We start from the raw sequence: 19,522 nt of genomic DNA, 5'->3' as shown, positions 1-19,522 counted from the left end.
GCAAAGGGAGGGAGTAGGAGGAATGGGGAGGGGAAAAGAGGCAGAGGGAAAGGGAGGGCTCAGTCTGGGAAGGCCTCCTGGAGTAGGTGAGCTCTCAGGGCTTTGAAGAGGGGAAGAGAGTTAGTTTGGCGGATGTGAGGAGGGAGGGCATTCCAGGTCAGAGGTAGGTCGTGGGCTAGGGTTCGATGGCGGGACAGGCGAGAACGAGGCCCAGTGAGGAGGTTAGAGGCGGCAGAGGAGCGGAGTGTACTGGGCTGTAGAAGGAGAGAAGGGAGGTGAGGTAGGAGGGGGCAAGATGATGGAGAGCTTTGAAGCCAAGAGTGAGGTGTTTTTGCTTCACGTGAAGGTTGATAGGCAGCCACTGGAGCTCCCTGTCTCCCAAGCCAGTAACCTTGGCGTTATCCTCCACTCATCTCTCTCATTCAACCCACATATTCCATCTGTCACCATAGCCTGTCAGGTCAACCTTCGCCACATTGCTAAAATTCACCCTTTCCTCTCCATCCAAAATGCTGTCACATTAATCTAAGCACTTTTCCTATCCCACCTTGATTACTGTATCCCCCTCCTTGCTGACGTCCCTGCCTCCTGTCTCTTCCCCACTCCAGTCCATACTTCACTCTGCTGCCTGGATCAGTTTTCTACAAAACATTCAGTCCTCGTTTCCCCACTCCTCAAGAACCTCCGGTGGTTGCCCGACCTCCTTGGACTCAAAAGAAGCAGTGTGGCCTAGGGGAAAGAGGACGGGCCTGGGAGTCAGAGAATCTGGGTTCTTAGCTCGGCTCTGCCGATTGCTTGCTGTGTGACCGATCTTGGGCAAGTCACTACACTTCTCTGTGCCTCAGATTCCTCAGCTGTAAAATGGGGATTCAATACTTGTTCTCCCTCCAACTGTGCCCAACCTGATTACCTTGTATCTAGCCAGCACTTAGAACAGTGTTTAACACATAGTATGCACCTAACAAATGCCTTAAGAATAATAGTCAAAACAGTGCCTTTCTAGCCTGTTAACTCTTTGAAACCTGTCCTCTCTCTGTCTTGCCCCACCCCCCAATCCCTACCTCCTTTTTAATTCTCTGTGGTGGTCATTCCAACAAGCCCCCCACACTTAAGAAGGGGTAAGACAAACCCAGGAGATGGGCTCCTAGGTGCCCCTCCCTGGGGAAAGATAAGTTAGCAAATTTTAATGCCTTTTATGGCATTAACCTGTGGCAGAGCCAGTCGGAGGGGAGGATGGGAAAGACTCAGAGGGGCCGGGTGGCTGGGGAAGACAGCCGTCTGCCATTTTGAGATCAAAAGAGGTTGGGGCCATAATCCTGGTAGGGCAGGACGCATGGCACGAGAAGGGATCAAAGATGACCCCAGGTGGGATGGACTGCCTGTCCTCATCCTGCCTCAGTCAGTCAGTCAATTAAAGGTATTTACTGAGCACTTACTATGTGCACAGAACGATACTGAGTGCTTGGTAGAGTACAATACAACCAAGTTGGTAGATACTTTCCCTGCCCATAACGAGCTTACCCGGCCTGCTGTCTTCACTCCTTCCAAGCTCAACCTAGTGGTTGAATCTGGCTCCAGACTCTCCCACCTCCTTCTCCTTGCTCATGCTCTTTCTTTTTTATGGTATTTGTTGAGTACTTACTATGTGCCAGGCACTGTATTAAGCTCTGGGGTAAATACAAGCAAATCAGGTAAGACACAGATCCCGTCTCTCATGGGGCTAGCAGTCTCATTCCCCGTTTTTACAGATGAGGTGACCGAGGAAGTGAAGTGACTTGCCCAAGGTCACCCAGCAGACAAGTGGAGGAGCCGGGATTAGAACCCAGATCCTGGCCACAAGGAGTAGTTCTAGGGCAAAGGGGACACTTGCAACAGAGAATACCCAATTTGTCACCAGTTGGATTTTAGGATTGCGTGAGCCGATCGTGTGTGTTGTCTGTTTGTTTATGCAGAGCAAAGAGTGGCTTCCTCCGCTTAATTGCAAGGGCTCCAGAGCACTTCTTGACTGCTGGACACCTCGTTCCTTGTGGTTGATAGTAAGTGCGAGTGCACTGAAGTGGGCGGATTGAATATCCCGCTGATGACGTCATAGTTTCAAATCCTACAGGGGAGCAGTAGTGGAAGCCAAGAGAAGTTTGGGTTCGTCCGAGATGCTCGGAAGACGGCCAATCTTAACAAAATCTAAGGCTAGCCACTTCCCTCCCTTCCCCACTTTCTCAGTCAACATAGTTTATCCCAAGGAATTTTTTTTCCCCTTGTATGTAAGAAGAGGCGTGTTTCCCTTTTCATTTTTTTAAGCTGTTGATATGCTCTTTGCTCTTGAATAGCATCTTGCATCCTGAAACTTCCAAGTAACCTAGTAACAAGTTGCATATACCTGTGAATTTTGCTTTTCTGCTTTTTTCAGTCGTATTTGTTAAGCGCTTACTATGTGTTAAACGCTGTTCTAAGCACTGGGACAGATACAAGTTAATTAGGTCAGACACAGTCCTTGTCCTGCATGGGGTTCACAGTCTAAGTAGGAAGGAGAACAGGTATTTAATCCCCTTTTTAAACAACTCCCAGGACTTGTACAGTATCATAGCAAGTACTGTCCTTATACTTGAGAAGCAGCATGGCATAGTGGATAGAGCACGGGTCTGGGAGGCAGAAGATCATGGGTTCTAATCCCAGCTCGGCCGCTTCTCTGTCATGTGAGACCTTGGACAAGTCACTTCACTTCTCTGTGCCTCAGTTACCTCATCTATCACATGGGGATTAAGAGTGTCAGCCCCACATGGGACAGGGACAGTTTGTCCAATCCGATTTGCTTGTATCCGCCCCAGCATTTAGTGCAGTGCCTGGCACATAGCGCTGAACAAATACCATAATTAATTATTACTTCATCTGGCTAACTCAGCACAAAGAAGAAAGATGAGTTCTCCCATTGCTTAGGGAGTGTCATTGACTGACTCCAGAATCGAGGTAGATGTGGAGCAGAAAAGAAGAACCTTTTCCATTTAAGCATTATGAAACCAGTGGGCCTGGATGCAGATAAATTAGCATGAACCCGAAGGTCAAGTCTGACGGTAGTAGGCCTACTGACCTCAGTCCATTTTACTTTAGATCATTGAAAAGCTTGGTGGGAGGGTTTTATGTTGTTTTTATTTTAACGAGGAAGCAGGGACCATCCATGTGCTCGTTCGCCGTGCTTGTGGCCCATGAGACTTTTTGTTGTTGTTGTGTTTTGTGGGTTTTGCTTTTTTCATTTTATTGAGGAGGACGAGTACTCAATGTTTTCCCTTGCTGACACACTGCCTTCTCAGGCTATAAAATCCCTCAGGGATTGTGATTTCTGTGTTCTTTGCAAAGGGTCCGGAACAGCGCTGGGAATGGGAATTCTTTAAACATCAAATGATGACAAGGAAGACTTGGACCCAGAGCAGGAAGTAAGCGGGGGGAGGGCGAAGGGGGGGGGCGGTGTCTGAGTGCTTGGTATCTGAGAGCGAGCTCGTCACGGCCTCTTGAGGAGAAGGAATGCGTTAGTTGGAGGTAGCTCAGGTTGCATCTCCGTGATGCACTTGGAGTGTTGAGAATTGTTTGTTTAAAATCTGGAAACCTTGCATTTCTTCAGCAAGGAGACAGCATGGTGGCGTAAGATTGTGTCCTCTCCTTCTCCCCAAGGAACGGGGCCTCTGTCGGCATCTGCTGTGACCCCTATGTGTGGCGGACATTTTACCACCCCTTATTTACCTTGCACCAAATATGTCTTTTGTCCTTGAAATATGAGCTAAACCACAGCCCTGGAGAGCTTCCCTTGGATTCCTTAGCAGAAGCAGAAGGCCAGAGAGGGACGAGTCTTGCGTGTGACCTGTGACCTCAATGGGTCGGTTTGGCTCATTGGGTCAGTGGCCAAGGACAGCGGGGCTTTCAGGGTCCCTTTTTTATCTTGGCTTCAAGGAACGTTCCGCCTCGTGGGTCAGTGAACCGGGATCCGAACAAACCCCGCTGCTGTTTGACTGCTCATTGGCCCTGCTGTTTGTCACGAGTCCCAGGAGTGGGTTTCATTTGCAGCTTTTGTTTTCGGTGGTTTACAGAGGAAAAAAAAGGAAAAAGTCAGTCCCCGATCCTGCAATGTGATTTCTCCTCTTTACCTAATGTGTTTTATGTGTTCCTGGTGTTAGTGGGAACCGGCCAAGAGATTAAGAGAAGTCCGGCCATTTTGAAGCCAAGGCCAAATTTCCCAGGGGTACAAGGTGAAATCAGAAGCTTTGAATGGCCAGCCTTTCTTAGAGCCTTTCTTCCGAAGATCCCAACGCACTTTTCCGTTATTAATTCCTTCAGTCCATCAGTGGTATTTATTGAGAGTGTCTGTAGAGCAATGAACTGAGCGCTTGGGCAAGTACAGTATAACAGAGCTGGTAGAGTCATTCCCTGCCCACGAGGAGTTTACAGCTTAGTGTCTACAGTCTACTGTCTTCATCCCGATGACACTCCTGAGAGCAAGATAGTTGAAACTTTGTGATTTCACTTGTGACTTTTTTGTACTGTTTGAAGAACACTTCTTATTCATAACTGTGTGTATGGGTAGCCCTTACTTTTTTCAGACAGTGAAAGGTCTGTTACCCGAATGATGGAGTCTCCCATCTGGAATGACAGAATCCAAGACTCCAGAGTCCTGAGACTCCCGAACCGTGAACGGAGGAATTGATTAATTAATCAATCAGTCAATCGTATGTATTGAGTGTTTACTATGTGAAGAGCACTATACTGGGAGCTTGGGAGAGTACAGTATAACAAAGTCGGTAGACACATTCCCTTCCCACAGTGAGCTTATCGTCTTATAGTCTAAAATACCATCATTATTATTAAAAGAGGTTACAGACATTAGTCTAAATAAATACATTAAATTACAGATATGTACATAAGTGCTATGGGGCTGGTGGAGGGGTAAATAAGTATGAAATTCTAGTGCAAGGGCAATACAGATGGGAGCGGGAGAAGGGAACTGAGGGCTTAGTCGGGAAAGGCATCTTGGAGGAGTGCAGTTTTAATAAGTCTCCGAAGGAGGGGAGAGTGTTTGTTGTGTATGAAGTGGGAGAGAGTTCCAGGCCAGAGGCAGCATGTGGGCGAGACATTGGCGGTGAGGTAGACGAGATAGAGCTACTGTGAGTAGGTTGGCACCAGATGAGCCAAGTGAGTGGATTGGATTGTAGTAGGAAATCAGAGAGGTAAGGTAAGAGGAGGCAAAATGAATGAGGGCTTTAAAGCCGATGGTAAGAGTTTCTGTTTGATGCTGAGGTGGATGAGCAACCACTGGAAGTTCTTACAGAGAGGGAAAACATGGACTGAACATTTTTTGTAGAAAAATGATCTGGGTAGCAGAGTGAGGTATGGAGTGAGGAGAGACGGGAGACTGGGAGTTCAGCAAGGAGGCTGATGGAGTAATCAAAGCAGGATAGGAGAAGTGCTTGGATCAAAGATGGAGAGGAAAGGGTGGATTTTAGCGATGTTGTGAAGGCTGAAGTGTCAGGTTTTGGTGACAGAAGAAAATGCTGGTTGAGTGAGAGAGAGAGATGATGCGAAGGTTCCGGGCTTGTGAGAAAGGGAGGGTGGTGGTTCCGTGCTAGCGTTAGCTGTGCCAAGGACCGTGCTATTGGCTCGGCCCTGCCAGTCTTGTGCCCGCTGGGGCCCAGAGGGCACCGAGTTCACTCAGTGGGTCGGCTGGCAGGATCCAGCCCATTGCAGTAAGCATGAATGTCCTTTATGCTAGCACCCATCAGTCAATCAATCAATGGTATTTACTGAGGGCTTATTATGTGGGGAGTACTGGGCTGAGTGCTTGGGAGAGTACAACAGATCTAGCAGACACGTTCCCTGCCCTTAACGAGATCACATGGGCCAGCTCCCGGGAGAACTGGGGCCAGGACCCCAGGGTCCTGACTCTGAGAGCAGTGCTGTCTCCATTGGAATGATAGCAGGGTTGTAATCCGCTGGGAAGGGGCTTGATTAGTTCAGAATTCCGGTTTTGCAAGCAGCAGAGCTGACTCCCAGGTCCATGCTCTACTAGGCCACACTGCTTCTCTACTTCCTTTATGACTTCCCTGACCTGTGCCCTCCCTCTTTTCTTTATTTACTGGTTGTCACTTTTATTTATTTGTTTCTACAGCTCCAATGCTGATGGGTCCCATCAGGACTTCAGAAGCCCCAGCCGCTTCCATGCCAGCTAAACCAGGAGGCTGGAGCTGGCTGAGGAGGAGTTCAGGGGGAGCAAACACTGACTGAGTTACCTCGGGGAAGGTGGAGGAGGAGGAAAAATAGGAAAGAGAAGGAGGAGGAGGAAAAGATGAGGAGGAGGAGGAAAATAGGAGGATGAGGAAGAAAGAAGGAAAAAAAGATGAAGAGAAGAAAGAGGAGGAGGAGGAAAGGAGGGGGGGGAAAGATGGGGAGGAGAAGGAGTAGTAGGAAAAGAGGAGGAGGAGAGAGGGCATGGAGAGGGAGCCTCAGACCTTCTCCCCCACACTTCCTTCTCCTCCTTAACCTCTCGCCACCACCTGCACGCCCCCTCTTTGCCCCCCATGTCCCATCCCTCATCCCATCACGATCTGCGCTTGGCAGCCCCTAGAAGACGGGGACCCTCAGTCACAAAGTAGCTAGATCCCTAATGGGGCCCAGCAGTTTTGCAGCTATAGAAAAAACAATTACGGCTTCAAGAAAGAGATGTAGGCAAGAGGACGATGCAGGACGACGGGGGGGATAAGGGAGTTGGGTGGTGAGTTTGGGTTTCAGGGAGGGGCACCAGCAAATCTCAGAAACCCAGATGAGGGCAGACTCAGGAGGAGGTCTCCGGCCTAACTTCCCCAGTGTATTTGCCGAAGGCGATAGCCCAGCTGCAGTCATTTTGAGAGAATGGGGTTTCCACTAGCCTGACGTGGGACCAACTAGATATCGATTTGAAGATGGAGCTCACAGAAGATTCCGTGAGGCTGTTGGCTAATCAGATGAGTTGAGAGTTTATGTAACTACCCTAAGGGTTGGAGTGGCTGTGAAAGAGACTTAAACACTCTGTGAAGTCCTTCTGTTCGAGGGATAATTGTCCGAGTTGGCCATGTATGGGGATGTGCTGGTTATTGTGTTATCAGTTGATAAGGGGCAGGAAGCAGCATGGAATAATGGAAAGAGCCCGGTCCTGGGGGTCAGAGGCCCTGCGTTCTAATCCTGACTCCACCACTTACCCGCTGTGTGACCCTGGTCAAGTTGCTTCACTTCTCTGGGCCTCGGCTTCCTCATCTGCAAAATGGGAATTCAATATCTGTTGTCCCTCCCACTTACTCTACTTAGCATCACAAGGTACTTAATTATCCCGTATCTACCCCTGTGTTTAATACTGCGGTTGGCATATAGTAAATGGTTAAAAATGCCAGTCAGTATTATTATAACAGTGTCTTATTGCAAGGAGAAGGAGAGTGGGCAGGCAGGCTTTAGCTGTCCTCCAGTTTTGAAAGTGATACTCATGATGATAAGATGTTATCCGAGTGGGTGACCAATGAGATCTACATGTCCCCAGCAATCTCTTCATTTGATTTGTTTCTGCAGTTCTCTGTGCAGCTGAAAGCAACAAGACTGGTTCCCACAGACTAGGTTAAAGAGGATACAGTACGTGGGCTAAGTTAAAGAGGATCCCGGTGGTCCCCATTAGAGAAACAGAATGGCTTAGTGGAAAAAGCAAGGGCCTGGGAGTCAGAGGATCTGGGTTCAGATCTCAGCTCTGCCACTTGCCTGCTTGGTGATGCTGGGTAAGTCACTTAACTTCTCTGTGCCTCTCTGGAAAATGAGGATTCAATGCCTGTTCTTCCTCATACTTAGAACGTGAACCCTGGTTGGAGCCGGGACTGTGTCTTAGCTGAATACTAGTGCTGAGTACAGTGCTTGGTAATAATAAGAATAACAATAATTCTGGTATTTGTTGAGCACTTACTTTACGTCAGGCACTATAGTAAGCGCTGGGGTGGATACAAGCAATTTGGGCTGGTTTCAGTCCCTCTCCCACATCGTGCTCGCAGTTTCAATCCCCATTTTACAGTGAGGTAACTGGGGCCCGGGGAAGTGAGGTGACTTGCCAAGGTCACACAGCCGACGAGTGGCGGAGCCGGGATTAGAACCCATGACCTTCTGACTCCCAGGCCTGTGCTCTATCCACTACGCCATGCTACTGAAGGGTAGTTAGAATTTTAATTCATTCATTGATTTATTCAATCAAGTTTGTTGAATGCTTACTGCGTGCAGAGCACTGTACTATGCACTTGAGAGAATACACGTTGTGGGCAGGGAATGTGTCTATTTATTGTTATATTATACAATGTGGAGTACAATATAACAATAAACAGACACATTCCCTGCCCACAACGTGTACTCTCCCAAGCACTTAGTACAGTGCTCTGCACACAGTGCTCAATAAATACATTTGGATGAATGAGTGAACAGAATTGGTAGATGTACCCTGTTCACGAGTTTACAGTCTAGAGAGGGAGACGGACATTAATATAAATGAATAAATTACAGATATAACAACAATTGTGGTACTTGTTAAGCGTTTCCTATGTGCCCAGTGTCTGGCACATAGTAAGCGCTTAATAAATACTATTATGTGCCAGGCACTGTAATAAGCGCTGGGGTGAATACACGCAGATCGGGATGGACACAGTCCCTGTCCCACACGGGGTTCACAGTCTGAATCCCCATTATGCCGTGGGGCTGAGGGAGGGGTAAATAAAGGATCCGAGGCCAAGTGCAAGGGCGGCGCAGAAGGGAGAAGGAGAGAGGAAATGAGGACTTAGGGAAGGCCTCATAAAGGAGATGTGCCTTCAGTTTACTACTTGAACCTGTCTTTATCAGTTATACAATATTTTTAGTTTCCTTAGATGAAAAGGAAAGTTTAGCGGTCTTGCAGGCAGGGATCTGGAGAAGCAGCATGGCATAGTCGATAAAGCACGGTCCTGGGAGTCAGGTTGTGGGCTCTAATCCTGGCTCTGCCCCTTGTCTGCTCTGTGGCCCTGGGCAAGTCACTTCATTGGGACTCAGTTACCTCATCTGTAAAATGGGGTTTGAGACTGAGCCCAGCGTGGGACAGGGACTGTGTCCCACCTGATTTGTTTGTACCCACCTCAGCACTTAGTACAGAGCCTGACACACAGTGAGCACTCAACAGATACCACAGCTATTATTATTATTACCAATTCTATCGCACTATACTTTGGCCAGCATTTAATACAGTGCTCTGCACACAGTAATAAGCACTCAGTGATTCCCACTGATTAATTGTGTGCCAGAGACCGCTTCCGTATTGGGAGCCCAGTGTCATGGGAGGGGCAGGAAACCCCTTGGTGAGCAACTTCTTTCTCAATCGGAGCACAGGGCTATTTCCTGTGCAGAGAGGGAGGGGAGCACGAGATATAAAAACGTTCTGTTACTGAGTAATCTCAGGGTTCTCTGGCTGGGAAGCCTCACCCGAAGGTGTGTGAAACGCCAGGGTGGCAAACACTCTTGAAGGGATTAGGGCTGGGGAAGCCATCTGATTCTTGAGGGCAAGAGACAAGCTCAGATCGGCACAAATCGGAACGGTACGGTTCCATTAAAACCCTTTTGGGGGGCTTTAGTCAAGGGACGTTCTCTCCTCATCCCCTCCAGAGTTCCGGCAATCTGTCATATGTTCCTTAAATCACCCATTTCCCAGGTCAGAGAGAAATCTGATGTTTCCCTCGAGCTTGGCCTGAGGAGAGGGCAGGGGCGGGGGAAATTACTGGAGCAGAAAGTTGGTATTTTCCCCTCTTCATGCTTCCCTTCTCCTCCAGTTCCTGGCCTGGCCAGGGCGGCCATGCACCAGGGCTAAGGAGGGGAGGGGAGAGGAGAGGGAGAGGAACTGTGCTGTTTGCATTCCGAGGGAGGGATGGTGACCCTGGAAAACTAGAGTCTTCACTCGTCCCAGAAAGCATTTGGGCATAGAGAAGCAGCGTGACCTAGTGGATAGAGCACGAGCCTGAGAGTCAGAAGAACCTGGGTTCTAATCCCCTCTGCCACTTGTCTGCTGGATGACCTTAAGCAAGTCACTTCACTTCTGTACCTCAATTATCCCATCTGTAAAATGGGAATTAAAGATTAGGAGCTCCTTGTGGAAGAGAGACTGTGTCCCTCCTGATTTGCGTGGCTCTACCCCAGTGCTTAGTGCAGTGCCTGGCACACAGTAAGCGCTTAACAAATACCAATATTATTGTTATTGTTATTATTATTAAGTAGCTTAACTTCTCTGGGACTCAGTTCCCTCAACTATAAAATGAGGATTAAGACTGCGAGCCCCATGTGGGACATGAACTGTGTCCAACCTGATTACTTTGTATCTACCCCAGTGCTTAGAACACATAATAAGTACTTAACAGATGCCATTAAATGAACATGAATGAATTAAAGGCAATTAAGAAAACAAAAAAGGCACACACTAAGAGCTCTTTTCTTTAAGGAAGTGCATTCCCTCTCCTTTTCCATCTTCTGAAAACCTGCCTCTTCTTTTCCTTCTCAGAAAAGTTGTGTGTGTGTGTGTGTCCTTACAAGTGCATGCCTGCCTCTCTCCCTCTGTGTATTTCATTCCTCCTCCCTCTTAGCAGCTTCCATAAAAGTGTTTATCAAAATGTCAGATGTCAAGGGTTTAAATTCATGGACCGAGAAAGCTGTGAGGCGCAGTAAATTGGTTTGGCTACAGATTCTTTGTCACGGCTCCTCTGCGGCTGCTGTTCGTGCAGAGCCTTCGCTTCTCTCCGATCAAATACGGGCTGTGCTCAATAAGGGTAGCACAGAGTATGGCCGGGAAGATCACCTGTAACCCCATGCCTGCCTGTCTGCCTAGGGTTTTCACCATCACCTTTGTAATAAGGATTGAAAATGTACCCCAGGACAATAACTTTTTTCTTTCTTCTGCGGTTGAGTTGCAAAATAAGAATGCTGAAAAAGGAGCGTGGCTTTCTCGCATGGGGAATCTTATGATCTGAATTCTATTTCTGGCCCTGCATCAGGCTCTCCGCCTCGCCCCAGGCAAGGCACTTAAAAGGAGCAGTGCTATAGGCAGGGCCAGAGGGACCCCAGGGGAGGGAAAAGATGCTCAGGCAGAAGCAAGAGAGGTGAAGGGGGAGGGAGAGAAAGGGGAAGGTGCGAAAAGCCTGATGAAAGTACGGTTCCATTAAAACCATGAAGATCAGTTTAAATAAAATCACTCAGCGAATTTCACCCACACTTCCTTTCCCCCTCATCTCAGTACTGTCACTGCAGTGGTGTTTTTCATGGCCTTTTATGATCAGCACTCTGAAAAATTGTACTAGTAACATTGGCTTCATTCTCTTTTTTTTTTTAAACTATTCTTACTTGCCTGCAGCTTCAGTGCCAGTTTGAGAAGCAACATGTTCTAGTGGAAAGAACACAGACCTGGGAGTCAAAAGGACCTGGGTTCTAATCCCCATTCTGGCACTTGCCTTCCGTGTGACCTCGGGCAAGACGCTTCACTTCTTGTGCTTCAGCGTGCTCATCTGTAAAATAGGGATTAAGACTGCGAGCCTCATGTGGGACAGGGACTGCGTCCAACCCCATTATCCTGTATCCACCCCGACGCTTAATAAAGTGCCTGGCACATGGTAAGCACTTACCGAATGCCGCAGTTATTATTCTTAGGCTGTTCTGTAGTGGTTTTAGAGTCCACCGTTCTCTCTCCCGTCACATTTCCTCAAAGAGTCTTTCCCAGATTCCCAGAACCCTTCATTCTCCCTATCTGCCCTCCCCTCTATGTCGACTATGAACTTGGCCGTGTACCCATTAAGCACTTCGATATTTACCCCAGCCCCACAGTACTTATATAAATATTCTTATATTCTACTATTTCCCCAATTCCTAAGCTACTCTGATATTTCTCTCCCCCTGTAAGTCTGTGAGCTCCCTGTGGGCAAAGGATCCTATCTACCACCTCTGTTGTAGAGTTCTTTCCCAAGTGCTTAGTACAGTGCTCTGCCTACGGTAAGCACTCAATAAATACTATTGATGGATTGATATTTATTAAGCATTTACCATATTAAGTCCTGGGAGAGGATACACAGTTGGGAAAAGAGCCTAAGTGGGGAGAAGGATTGGAGACAGATGCATCAAGAATGATGAAACATTAAAGCACAACACAAAGAGTCAAACTAAAACCAAAATGAGTAGGGTGCTGTGGCTAGAAGAGCAGAATTTCAGGGTCCTTGGGTCTCTGGGTTCTGGGCACACCCATAGCCACAACAGCCACTTCAGTAGCCACTACAGGGGCCACCAGTGTCCCCAGGGGTTCCTGGAGCCCTCAGGCAGTTGAGTGTTTTTCTCTTTCCCGCTGGGATGGAGGACTGCAGGACTGGATGGAGTCTCCTCAGTGAGGCAGAGGCGGAGGAGAGCTGATACTGAGCGAAGTCACAACTTCCTCTTATGTATTTCTAATTTTAAATGGCTTCCTTGATCTTGGAAGCATGGGGCAGCCACTGATCTCGCCACTGCGAGTGACCAAATTCCCGTTAGAGTTATAGTGGCTTCCCCTGGGATGTTGCTTCCTGCTCGGTGCCCAGGCCTGATCAGTTGCCTCATCCATCTAGTCAAGAAGTAGGAATGTACTCAGAGAAGCAGCGAGGCCTAGCGGATACTGTATGCACCTGGAAGTCAGAGGACCTGGGTTGTAATCCCGGCACCTCCACTTTCCTGCTGCGTAAACTTGGGCAGGTCACTTCGCTTCTCTGTGCCTCATTTTCCTCATCTGTAAAATGGAGATTAAATACCTATTCTACCTCCTGCTTAGACTTCCTCCTTTCCTCTTCCCGCCACTGCTGCGTCGCCCTGACTTGCTCCCCTTATTCATCCCCCCTCCCAGCACCACAGCACTTAGGTCCATATTTGTAATTTATTTATCTTAATGTCTGTCTCCCCTTCTCCACTATAAGCTTGTTGTGGACAGGGAATGTGTCCATTTATTGTTATTTTACACTCTCCCAAGTGCTTAGTCCAGTGTCTTGTAATAATAATAATAATAATGTTGGTATTTGTTAAGCGCTTATTATGTGCAGAGCACTGTTCTAAGCGCTGGGGTAGATACAGGGTAATCAGTTTGTACCACGTGAGGCTCACAATCCCCATTTTACAGATGAGGTAACTGAGGCCCAGAGAAGTTAAATGACTTGCCCACAGTCACACAGCTGCCAAGTGGCAGAGCCGGGGTTCTAACCCATGATCTCTCACTCCCAAGCCTGGGCTCTTTCCACTGTAAGCGCTCAATAAATACAACTGACTGACTGTGATCCCCGTGTGGGACAGGGACTGTGTCTCACCTGATTATCTTGTATCTACGCCAGTGCTTACTACAGTGTTTGGCACAGACTAAGCATTTAATCAATGCCACAGTCATTATTATTATTATTACCGGCAGCAACTGGTTGCCCGCAGAATTTATCCTGAACCTTTCAGGGTCTCCCAGGAGAGCACAAGTCAGGCTCACTTGACCTCGGACTTCTTTGAAAATGTGCCTGGTTCTTCCCAGAAATCTGACCGAGTCAATCCCCCAAGTTTCCAGCATTGACCCGACTGTAAGATGTACTTTGAAACAGGAAGCCAGGAACTGCTTATTTTGCAAATGCAGGAAAGGAAGTTCTCTTGGCCCTGGGAGAAAATGTTGTCCCCTTCACATCAACAGGTTTGTAAAGAAAGGGGTTCCTCTTTTGTCGAACCTGGTGGGGTGGTTTAATGGAAAGAACCCAGGACTGGGAGTCAGAAGACCTAGAATGTAATCCCAGCCCTTTCTCTTACTTGCTGCATGTCCTTGGGGGAAATCACTTAACTTCTCTATGCCTCAGTTTCCTCATCTGTCAAATGGGGATTCAGTGCCTGTTCTCCCTCCTACGTGAGCTTCTGGGACTGTGTCCAACCTGATTATCTTGTTTCTTCCCCAGCACTTAGTATAGTACTTGGCACATAGTAAGTGCTTAACAGGAGCCATAACTATTATTAACTATTATTATTATTACTTCAGATCTGCTCGCTTCTTTTGTAGTCTCCCAAGTGCTTAGTACAATGCTCTGCACCCAGGAAGTGCCCAGTGAATACCACTGATAGAATGATTGATCTGCAGCACACTCCCCAGGCGGCCCCCTCCCTCTCATGGGAGCAGCTTTAATTTGTAGGTAGTTTGGTACGATTAAACTTCTCCATATGTGCCGGGCACTGTCCTGAGCTCTGGGGTAGAGTCAAACTAACTAGGTTGGATACAGTCCCTGTCCCACATGGGGCTTCCAGTCTTCATCCCCATTTTACAGCTGAGGGAACCGAGCTGCAGAGAAGTGAAATGACTCGCTCAAGGTCACACAGCAGACAAGTGCCAGAACAAGGATTAGAACTGCCTGGTGCCATTTCTCCCACTCTAGAAGTGGCCCTGCATGACCTGCTGCTGCTCAGACACTTCTCTAGGTGCCTCTCGTGGGTATCCTGCTCTTAGTTAGCCCTTCTGGGCCGTGGCCCGCTGTCTTTAAACAGTCGCTTTCTGGATTTTATGCCCCCCGGACCGATTCATTTTCTTTGTGCGCGGGGGCTGGATTGGCTGTACAAGGTGAGCTTGCAGGGCTGAGCTGGCTTGGAAACGAGCCTGTGACGGAAGTTGGAGAACGGCTGGGAAACTGGTAGGTTGGACACAGTCCCTGTTCTACCTGAGGCTCACAGTTCATATAGGAGGGAGAACAGGCATTGAATCCCCATTTGACAGATGAGGAAACTGAGGCACAGAGAAGTTAAGTAATTTGCCCAAGCTCACGCAGCGAGTGGTAGGTAAAGGCAAGGACAGCTCACTGACCGGACCACCAGCCACTCTAGGTTCCTCAGGGATTGACCACCTAGATGTTGCTGCTGCTTCCCGCCTTTCACAAGCCAGGGAAGCAGAGCAGCCTCGTGGGAAGAGCACGGGCCTGGGAATCAGAGGACCTGGCTTCTAATCCCACCTCTGCCATTTATCTGCTGAGTGACCTTGGGCAAGTCACTTCACTTTTCTGGGCCTCAGTCACCTCATCTGTAAAATGGGGATTGAGACTGGAAGCCCCAGTCCATCTCGGTTATCTTGTATCTACCCCAGCATTTTGAACAGTGCCCGACACATAGTAAGCGCCAGGGGAGACAGGCGTTAATATCAATAAATAAATGATGGGTATGTACGTAAGTGCTGTGGGAGGCTAAGAGGTGAATAAAGGGTGCAAACCCAAGTGGAAGGGTGAAGCAGAAGGGGAGAGGGAGAAGAGGAAATGAGGGGCTTAATCGGGGAAGGCCTCTTGAAGGAGATGTGCTTTATCTACCCCAGTTCTTAGCAGTGGCACAAAATAAACACTTAACAGATGCTACTACTTACTATTACCACAACAACTACTATTATTATTACTATCTTCCAAAAGCACATTTGTATCAAATGTTCCTAATGGGAAGATTTTTCATCTAGATTATAGTTAAAATTATAGTCTCTTGTTTTATTATTTTCAGTGAACAGAGATGGCTCTTAATTTCTTGCCTGATTCCATCACCCACTCGAAGCATCAGTTTCTTTTGCCCTTTGTAATTCTGAAAATCTGTTGGAGAGTGGAACAAACCTTTATATCTAAGTAAAACATCATTTTATGAGCCATCCTAAATATAGTTGATTTAATTAAATCTAGTTTTGCTTTCCTGTCATAACAGATGGTTTTATCGGTTGAGTGCGTGCATCTTGGCACAAGAATTCTATCGGAGAGCAAGAAAATAAAATGGGAAAAAAACAGATGGATCATCAGAAATTTGACCGAGTGAAGCGTCTGAGTAAACAAATACTCCATGATGGTTACCAACATGTGTCGAGCAATTATAGTTAAGACTGCTCCCTGGCAAATTCTGTGGAGTCTATTGGAGGAGTTGGATCCTTTTAGCTTAGAGCAATATTGAAGAACATTTGTCATGAGAGAGGCTAAAAATAGGAGCACTTGATGGGAGAGGGCTTTTGATTAGCCCGACTCGGAAGACGTTTTCTGAGCTAATGAAATAACTGGTGGTTCTTCAGGCAGAAGGGAAAGCTTTCTCATCTGCAGGTCCCCACTTGTCAGATTGGTTTTAACTTGCCAGGGGGTTCCTTAAATTATTAGTCACCAGAACAGGATTTTTTTCAAGTCAGTGATCTTATTTTATGAACACTAACAATAATGATTATTATTATTATTGATGTGGTATTTGTTAAGCATTTACTAGGCGCCAACCACTGTACTAGCTGCTGGGGTAGGTTCAAGGTAATCAGGTCGGACACAGTCATTCATTCAGTCATATTTATTGAGCGCTTACGGTGTGCAGAGCACTGTACTAAGCACTTGGGAAGTGCAGTCCCCATCCTACATGGCTCATAGTCTATGAGGAAAGCATGGTGGGCATTTAGTCCCCATTTTACATGGGAGGAAGCTGAGCTACTGAGCACAATAATGATTGTGGCATTTGTTAAGCTCTTACTTGGTGCCAGACACTGCTCTAGGCGTTGGAGGATGCAGGCTAGTAACTTGCCCAAGGCCACTCTGCGGGCAAGTGGAAGAGCCGGAATTAGAACCCAGGTTCCCTGACCTTTAGGCCCACTCTTTTTCCAAGGGGCCACTAACCTTCTCATTTCCCTTGACTCATATTGATTCCCTTTATGCTTTTCAGGATGCAGTTATGAAGCCAGCTCGTTGTGGGTAGGGAATGTGTCTCTTATTAAACTGTTGAATTGTACTTGTCCAGAATCGTACTTTCCAAGCACTTAGTACAGTAAGCGCTCAATAAATACAGTTGAATGAAGGAATGAATACTATACTCTCCCAAGCGCTTAATACAGTGCTTTGCACACAGTAAGTGCTAAATAAATGCAATTGACTGACTTTTACTATAACCCTGGAACAACAGGTTGAGGAAAGGCCACCGTCACGGCACCGGCCTTTGGATGACGAGCAAGATTAGTTCATTCATTAAGTTGTATTTATGGAGTGCTTACTATGTGCAGAGCACTGTACTAAGTGATTGGGAGAGTTCAAAAAACAATAAACAGACACATTCCCTGTGGAAGGTGGGGGTGAGCAGGGCCTTTCCCTGCATCATTCAATTCAGTTGTATTTATTGAGTGCTTATAGTGTGCAGAGCACTGTATGAAGCGCTTGGGAGAGTACAGTATAACAGTAAACAGACACCTTCCTGCCCACAATGAGCTTAGAGCCTGCAGTCTAGTCTGCCGTCTACAATTGAGGATCCTTTGAGGATAGCAAAGCTTTTCCCTTGATCCAGCCATCGGGACCTGCATTTCTCCCCCTTCAGCCTCCAGCCAGACCTAAGGGAAGCAATCGGGACGGGTTCCTGGAAGCGGAGACCATGATAGTAGCTACTGCTCCTGGGCCACAAACCGCCATGTCCCCTGTCTCCTCCTTGCCCCGCTTCCCCCATAGCCTGGGAGGTTACTTCATCGTTATAGGCCATGAAGGCCGGGACTTCAGCTGGGCCTGTCACCATCATTAGACTTGGGACTTGGGACTAAGATCGGTCCCATCTTCACACTATCGCTAAAATCTGCCCTCTCCTCTCCATCCAAACTGCTAACACGTTAGTACAATCGCTCATCCTCTCCCACCCGGATTATTGCATCAGCCTCCTTGCTGACCTCCCAGCCTCCTGTCTCCTCCCACTCCAGTCCATACTTCATTCTGCTGCCTGGATCAGTTTTCTACAAAAACGTTCAGGACACATCCCCCCGCTCCTCAAAAAACTCCAGTGGTTGCCCATCTACCTTCACATCAAGCAAAAACTCCTCACCAATGGCTTTAAAGCACTCCACCACCTTGTCCCCTCCTACCTCACCTCGCTACTCTCCTACTACAACCCAGTCCACATGCTGAGCTCCTCTAGTGCTAGCCCTCTCACCATGCCTCCCCCTCGCCTGTCTTATCGCTGCTACCTTGCCCACCTCCTGCCTCTGGCCTGGAACGCCCTCCCTCTTCAAATCTGACAATTACTCTTCCCCCTTTCACAGCCTTATTGAAGGCACATCTGCTCCAAGAGACATTCCCAGACTAACTCCCTCCTTTCCTCTTCTCCCACTCCTTTCTGCATGGCTCTGACTTGCTCCCTTTGCTCTTCCCCCCTCCCAGCCTGACAGCACTTATGTATATATCTCAATTTATTGGTATTAATGACTCTCACCGTCCCCGCAGACTGTAGGCTCGTTGTGGGCAGGGAATGTGTCTGTTTATTGTTGTATTGTACTCTCCCAAGCGCTTAGTACAGTGTTCTGCACATAGTAATAATAATAATTATTATTATTATAGCATTTGTTAAGCACTTACTGTGTGTCAAGCACTGTTCTAAGTGCTGGGGTAGATAAGGCAATCAGGTTGTCCCATGTGGGGCTCACAGTCTTAATCCCCATTTTACAGATGAGGTAACGGAGGCACAGAAAAGTTAAGTGGCTTGTCCAAGATCACACAGCAGACAAGTGGCAGAGCCGGAATTAGAACCCACACCCTCTGACTCCCAAGCCCGTGCTCTTTCCACTAAGTCATGCTGCTTCTCAGTAAGTGCTCAGTAAGTACGATTGAATGGAATGAATGAAATATCTTGTAGCTGCCCCGTTCGCGCTTAGCACAGGGCGTTAGCACAATAGAAGGTCCTTGAGAAATATGGTCAGTATTGGAGGGTGGGCTGGTTAGAGGGAGCTCCTGAAAGAGAGGTAGGTGAGGTGAATATTCGAGGTAACTAACTGAGAGGTCTCTCTGAAAATCGATCCATTGTGAAAAGGGGATCTTTATCAGCTTCTCCTGTGGTTTGATTGGACTTCAGATCCATAGTGTGGAGGAAATCACTGAATTTCTCCCTCCCGATATGTGTCAATACTTTCTGTTGACTCGGTTCTAGTTAGTTGTAACTTTCCTGGCTGTAGCCTCTGGTCTGTTTTCCTCTTCTACTTCCCTGGTCCCATTACTCTTAAGTTATAGATCCAATTAACTGCAGTCTGGCATATTTTTGTCTGAGCCCTTTGAAAGATTTGTTTACTTTGGACACTCATTTGGTATTCTCATACCCCTTCGATTCTTATATCTAATTTTGGCCAGGAAGAGGTAATCTTATTTGCCGAAGAGCAATTGTCAGGCTTTAAAATGTAATTCAAATCACAAATACTCTTGATTAATATTGAATTCTCTATAGCGTTAAATCTCACGTATGCAAGGCCAGTAGGACCGTGAGGTCTGAAGATCAACAAATTTTTGGAGGAGAAAAAATGATGAATATGCCGATCATTGCACCTCTAATCCCCGCTTCTCCATGTGCCTGCTATATGACCTTGGGCAAATCACTTAACTTCTCAGTGCCTCAGTTTCCTCATCTGTAAAATTGGGGATTAAATCCTCCCTCCTACCTAGACTGTGAGCCCCTCGTGGGACAGGGACTGTGTCTAACCTGGTTATCTGGTATCTACCCCAGTGCT

General features: G+C 47.4%; 1 protein-coding gene across 1 annotated transcript in view; it reads left to right on the top strand.

Annotated features, from left to right (window-relative positions):
• Positions 1-19,522, top strand: part of XXYLT1 (xyloside xylosyltransferase 1) — a gene marked incomplete at its 5' end in the record, with an annotated part of 213,020 nt that overhangs the window by 46,779 nt on the left and 146,719 nt on the right. The window lies entirely within an intron of this gene.

This window comes from Ornithorhynchus anatinus, chromosome 7, assembly GCF_004115215.2.
Source record: "Ornithorhynchus anatinus isolate Pmale09 chromosome 7, mOrnAna1.pri.v4, whole genome shotgun sequence".
NCBI classification, from domain to species: Eukaryota; Metazoa; Chordata; class Mammalia; order Monotremata; family Ornithorhynchidae; genus Ornithorhynchus; species Ornithorhynchus anatinus.
This window is presented reverse-complemented; position numbering and strand designations above follow the sequence as displayed.